Source organism: Arachis duranensis, chromosome 5 (assembly GCF_000817695.3).
Source record: "Arachis duranensis cultivar V14167 chromosome 5, aradu.V14167.gnm2.J7QH, whole genome shotgun sequence".
NCBI classification, from domain to species: Eukaryota; Viridiplantae; Streptophyta; class Magnoliopsida; order Fabales; family Fabaceae; genus Arachis; species Arachis duranensis.
The window spans coordinates 33364295-33370648 of record NC_029776.3 but is presented as its reverse complement, the minus strand read 5'-3'; the positions used below and the strand labels follow the sequence as shown (position 1 = coordinate 33370648).

The following is a 6354-nucleotide window of genomic DNA, read 5'->3' as shown; positions in this document are numbered from 1 at the left end:
TGATTTGATTTTAGTGAGTTCATATGGGTTGATGTTGCTGTTTAGTGCTGCTTTATCCTTGTTAATGGCTGATTTCATGCCTTGTTTTGATTGAGCAATGATGATGATGGCCTTATTCTGAGCTGTTTTATTAGTGCTGATTTGATTTTAGTGAGTTCATATGGGTTGATTTTGCTGTTTGTTTAAATTCAGAAACGTCCTATTTACTGCCATAATGTTGCCGAAATTTCTAAAAATTTGTGTGTTAATTGAATTTCAATTTGTGAATTGAATTTGGTAATTTGTTGCTTTAGTTTAATTTCTAAAAGTTACACGAGCATTCAATATGTTTGAATTGGGAATAAGACTAAAAAATGATGAATTTTATGTTTTGTTAACTCTTGAGATATGTTTAAATTGGCAGATATCAAGTGAAGAAGCTATAGAAACTGCAAAGCAACTAATGCTTAAAGAAGGCCTGTTTGTAAGTTCCCTAATGTATGTGTATTAGTATTCTGTTGTGACACTAGTAATTTATTAACTTTATTGTTGATGCTGAACCTGTTGATTTTGAGAATAATGGAATTCTCTGGCTCCCTCCTGAACCAGAAGATGCAGAAGACGAGCGAGAAACTTTTTTGGTTGATGAAGATGATGAAGACAATGACGGGAATGGGAATGCCATTGGTGAGTGGGGATATCTGTGCAATTTAAACAGTTTTGGAAGTGGAGAGCATCGCCACAAGGGTAGGACAAGTGAGGAGCAGAAGAACAAGGATAGGACAAGTGAGGAGCATCGACGGCTGCAGATTCTCGAACCGAAATCAAGGGTTGATATCGGTTCTTTTCCCTAGGTCTCCACGTAGGGTTGATATCAATTCAATTTCAGTTTCCAGCAAAGGTTAAAAATATCTCTGCTTAGGGTTTTAGCACTTTACAAAGGTACTCTCCCAGGCTCCAATTCTCTTCTTTTTCTTCTTCACTGTGCTGCTCTTGTTTATATTTTTTTAATCTCCACCTTGTTCTTTCTTCATCTTTCGATTCAATTTATTGTTGTTTATATTTTTTAATCTCCGCACTTGACAAGTTGAGAATTATCTTGCTATGCTACCTATGATATTGATATATCTCTTTTCGTTTTGGTTTTCAATCTGCTGGTTTTATTTCATTGGTTATTGCAAGGGTTTGATCAAGGAGCTTGAAATTTGATTGATAAATAGCTCTCTGAAACTAATAGTTAGGTAATGAAGCGTTAAAAATGGCTGGCTTTTGAATTTATGTTATTGATTAGGACAAGAACAATGAAATGATTTTATATAGTTTGAGTGTAACAAGCTGAAGTAAATAATTTTTCTTTCTGCACTTCTTTGTTTTTCGTCTCATATGTGTCGACAATCTGGTTTTTTGTTGTTGAAATACCATATATAGAACATAATAATAATAATCAAGGTTTACGGTTTACTTCAGGTTCCAACGATGGCTTTCTTTGGTTGAATTGGGAATTTACTCAGAAATGCTGCAAACAAGCAGATCAGTTCAGAATTGCTCCCATCCCCATCTATTCTCCAGGAAATACGGTGCATGTCATCTGCTCCAAACTCAAAACTGTTCATTGGAGGTGCATTGAAGTTTGAAATACCTTATAAGTTGCATCCATCATGTTTTATTTTTGGTGTAATGTAGCTGATACTAATAATATAATAGATATTGATATATGGATAGATACATATTAACATTTCCTCTGTTGCAGGTATTTCATATTCTACTGATGAGTAAGGTTTGAGGGAGGCATTTCAAGATATGGAGAAGTTGTTGATGGTACATACAATTACTCATTTTTTCCTATGCAGACTCGATCCATGGCAGGGAAACCCTTTTGTTTGAGGAGACTCAGAAAAAGCAGCATTGTTCTTATTCTGAAGAGTTTGCAACCCCCGAGAGAGCTTGAATGAACAAGACTCGGAATTTAGGAAGAAATGCTGATTCTGGTTCAAACTTGAGGCCTCAGAATTTATAGGAAGCAGCATTGTTCCAAAAATATGATGAAGAGATGTCCCTCTTAGACAGAATTAGTGCACAGAAACTTGAGGAAACAGGTAACAATACATCATCCATAATTATTAAATTTAGAGTTTAATTCATTAACATAGTTGCCTAATCCATCTTCAGAGTATTTAAGATCCATGGAAGCCTCTCCAAGATCAATTTCAGAGCGTATTTGCATCAAGTGTGAAGAAGAAAGCATGTGATATAGGTCACAATAACCCATATGGTGAACTAGAGGCCGCTTATGTTGCTGGAATTATTGGGTGATTGTGTTGTGGATGTTGGAGCTATGTTGCAATAGCTACTATTATTATTCTCCATCTGGTTGAAGCTGCTGCAGGTTCCATCACTGACTACTGGAGAGGATGCTACTAATGTTGGCAACAATTGATGAAGAGTGAGGGTCTCTTGGCCGGAATTAGTCTATCACATTATAATAAAGCTTCCAGTTTAGTGTTTCAATAAACACTCTCACATTCTTTTGTTATTATATTTTTTGCAAACTTAGATGATATTGTGGATCTTACAACAATTTTTATAAATTTGATGGGAAATGTTCAATTTTTTTCTTTAGTGACTTCATTCAAATAGTTTAGATTATTTATTGACATTAATTAATCTAAAAAAACTGAAATTAAGTTCATTCATGAAAAAACTATTGTAAATAAAAAATTATATATCACAAAAAATCGTTGTCAATAGTTACAAAAGACAATGGTGATAAAACCGTTGCCAAAACACGACTCCAAAGGTAACGCTTTAAAACCGTTGTTTTAGATGACTATAAAATGGCAATGGTATTAAAACCGTTGCTGAAAATGACATCAACAGTAACGTTTTAAAACCGTTGTCCTAGATGGCTATAAACTGGCAACGGTTTTAAAACTGTTGCCAAAACCTGGAGCCAATGGTAACGGTTTAAAACCGTTGGTTATGTGAATAATAAAACCACAACAGTTTAAAACCGTTGCCTATCCAGTTACGATTTTAAACCGTTGTCATGTTAATAGGAACGGTTAGAAACCGTTGCTTGTTGAGTAACGGATCAAAACCGTTATCTAAAATTTTCCGTCAAAACCGTTGTCTATGCCACTAACTGTGGCAACGGTTTTTCTGTTACCGTTGCCTTAGGTAAAAAACCGTTGCCTTTGAGCATTGGTAACGGCCGCATATACCACAGGTCAAAAACCGTTTCCAAAGCGTTGCCTAAAGTTTTGGGAACGGTTTTTCAATCTACGACAACGGTTTTTGACCGTTGTGAAAAGCCTTGTTTGTTGTAGTGGAGCTAGGGGATGTGGTAACTTGCGAGTGAAGCAAGGGGAAAAGTTATGATCAATGATGATCAACGATGATTATATGAGATATGGAGGATGACGGTGGGAGTACCGTGTATGCCATGAGCCGAAGGGCTATATTTATTGATAAATGGCTGGTTCTTGATTGGACCATGAGCCGGATGGCTGAGTTATTGCCAGGTCACGGCAAAGCCATTATTGATTATGACTGAGAATAATTGCATATATGATTAATGAATGAATGTGTTAAATGGATAATAATGGAAGATGTTGAAATGTGATGTGTAACCCCGGGTAGTAGGCAGTGGCATTGTCCACTTGCTCCGGGTGTGAGACGGAAAAGGATGTTTATGATAAATGAGGTTAATTATGGAGTTTTGAATGAATGTATTTGTGATACCTGGGTAGTAGCAAGGGTTGTGGTTCGTCCCACTTGCTCCAGGTTAATGTTTGAGATTTGATAACAACGAGGATTGATAATAGGAAATGAGATTGAATGAATATATGCTTAAGATACCTGGGTAGTAGCAAGGGTTGTGGTTCGTCCCGCTTGCTCCAGGTTAATGCTTAAGATACCTGGGTAGTAGCAAGGGTTGTGGTTCGTCCCGCTTGCTCCGGGTTAATGCTTAAGATACCTGGGTAGTAGCAAGGGTTAATGCTTAAGATACCTGGGCAGTAGCAAGGGTTGTGGTTCGTCCCACTTGCTCCAGGTCAGAGATTGTGATGCCTGGGTAGTAGCCGCAGTAGTGGTTCATCCCACTTGCTTCGGGTCAGTGATTATGGCGCCTGGGTAGTAGTGGCAGTAGTGGTGATTCCAGTTGCTCCAGGTTGAGCTTTTGAGATCCTGGGTTAGATGCAGTGGTTAGCCCCCACTTGCTCCCAGTTGAGTATGATTTGAGATTGAAACTATCTGAGTCTTGGATTTCCTTGGGTAGATGCAGTGGGTCGGCTCTACTAGCTCTAAGCCGACAGATGATATCATCAGCCATAGGGCAGGCATACATCATTTGCATATGTTTGAATTGTTTGGGTTTGCCTATTTGTTTTGGATTTCTATATCATACATGCTATGTTACCTGATTACGTGCTACTTGTTCTACTTGTACCTTATTTGTGTATTACTTGTCTGTATTGCTTGTGTTTGTACAACTGTGAGATCCCTCATGTTGGTGTCGGTGGATGTTGGGGGCTGTCCTTGATGAGATGAATTGATAATGCGATTGCATGATGATGATGATTTTTGAATGAGATCATTTGAGCCCCCTAGGTAGACGCAGTGATGTGATTTCACTAGCTCCAGGCGGGGGTATGATGTATTGATATAGAGTTGCTGAGGCAGAACAACTGGTGATGGTTTTGCTTATAATTCTGAGTCTGATTCGTGGAAGAATCAGCAAGTTGGGAAACATGTGTAACATGAACAAGATTTAGTATCCCCTTACGACAGATGCCTATTTACGGATTAGTGAGAATCTAGGCTGGATACTTGGAGAAAAGGAGTTTAGGATGCTTAGTGAGTTTTTATTGCAGTGCATTGTATTTATTTGGCACTTTTACCGTACTGTGAACCCATGGGCCCGGGGTTCTCATTCCGTATATATCTCTTGTTTTTCAGATACAGGTTCAGGTGCTCAGAAGTGAGCTGCGGTTCGTCCGAGAGACGGCGAAGATATTTATTTTTCCCTATTTTGTCTTTTCCTTAGAATCTCTCCACCTTTGTTTTGAAAAGATTATATTATGTGTTGAACTCTTTTGGAACTTGCCTATAGAGGCTCTTATGTTTCCTTTGGGAGAGATTAGGATGTACTGTTGTCAGTTACTTTCATACTGTATCCTAGCCGGCCTAAACTTCGCGGGTCGCGACTAGTGGCTATTTACTTATGTTATATATATATATCTGTTATCTATCTCTTAATCTCCTTTATGCCTTGTCCATATATCGCTTTCGGCTTCACGTTTTATCTTTTCGTTGTCGAAACGTGAGTGATACGTCTTCGCGATTTTATTTCCACTCTTTTCAGGCTTCTCGATTAATACTCCTTTCGAAATTACCTATATTTATATATTAAAAAAAAATCCACCTGAGAGTCGTACCACCGTAATATCATTGACTTATGACTCGAGCATAAGGATTTGAATATTAGGGTGTTACAGTAAATTAGTTTTAAAAATTTAAACTTTTTAAATTTTTGTTGATTGGATATTTTTGAAAATCTCTATTTTTCAACTTTTTCATAAAAAGATTATTTTTTTAATTTCAAATTTCAAATAAAAAGGTTTATTCTTTTTTTCTTGTGTTCTTAATATTTCGGGACTTTATTTTATTTTTCTATTTTAAATAAAAAATTAAATTTTTAAATTTAAAAATTCAAAAAAATAAAGAATTTTCTCTTTTAAAATCCTAAATTTTTTTTCAAGAATATTTTTTTATTCACCAAATAGTGCTATTTTTTCACAAATATAGAATAAATTAGTTTTAAAAATTTAAACTTTTTAAATTTTTATTGATTGGATATTTTTGAAAATATTTATTTTTCAACTTTTTCGTAAAAAGATTATTTTTTTAATTTCAAATTTCAAATAAAAAGTTTTCTTCTTTTTTTCTTGACTTCCAAATATTTATGGACTTTATTTTATTTTTCTATTTTAAATAAAGAATTAAATTTTTAAATTTAAAAATTCAAAAAAATAAAAAATTTTCTCTATTGAAATCCTAATTTTTTTATTCACCGGTCAGTGCTATGTTTTCACAAATATAAAATAAATTAGTCATAAAAATTTAATCTTTTTAAATTTTTGTTGATTGGATATTTTTCAAAAAATCTTTATTTTTCAACTTTTTGACACAGATTTTTTTTTAGTTTAAAAATTTAAAATATAAAAAGTTTTCATCTTTTTTTTCTTGCCTTCTTAATATTTATGGACTTTATTTTATTTTTGTATTTTAAATAAAAAAATTTAATTTTTAAATTTAAAAATTCAAAAAAATAAAAAATTTTATCTTTTGAAATCCTAATTTTTTTTCAAGAATTTT

General features: G+C 34.6%; 1 long non-coding RNA gene across 7 annotated transcripts; it reads left to right on the top strand.

Annotated features, from left to right (window-relative positions):
- Nucleotides 1-13: 13 nt before the first annotated feature.
- Nucleotides 14-2593, top strand: LOC107489126 (uncharacterized). 7 transcript variants are annotated; one of them, XR_008009346.1, is made up of 4 exons: nt 14-477; nt 589-921; nt 1447-1597; nt 1730-2593. It is a non-coding gene; the product is annotated as an uncharacterized LOC107489126 (long non-coding RNA). The 7 variants fall into 7 exon arrangements; XR_008009349.1 differs by having other exon boundaries at nt 589-1220; XR_008009347.1 differs by having other exon boundaries at nt 589-1597; nt 1730-2075; nt 2149-2593.
- The last annotated feature ends 3761 nt before the right edge of the window (nt 2594-6354 follow it).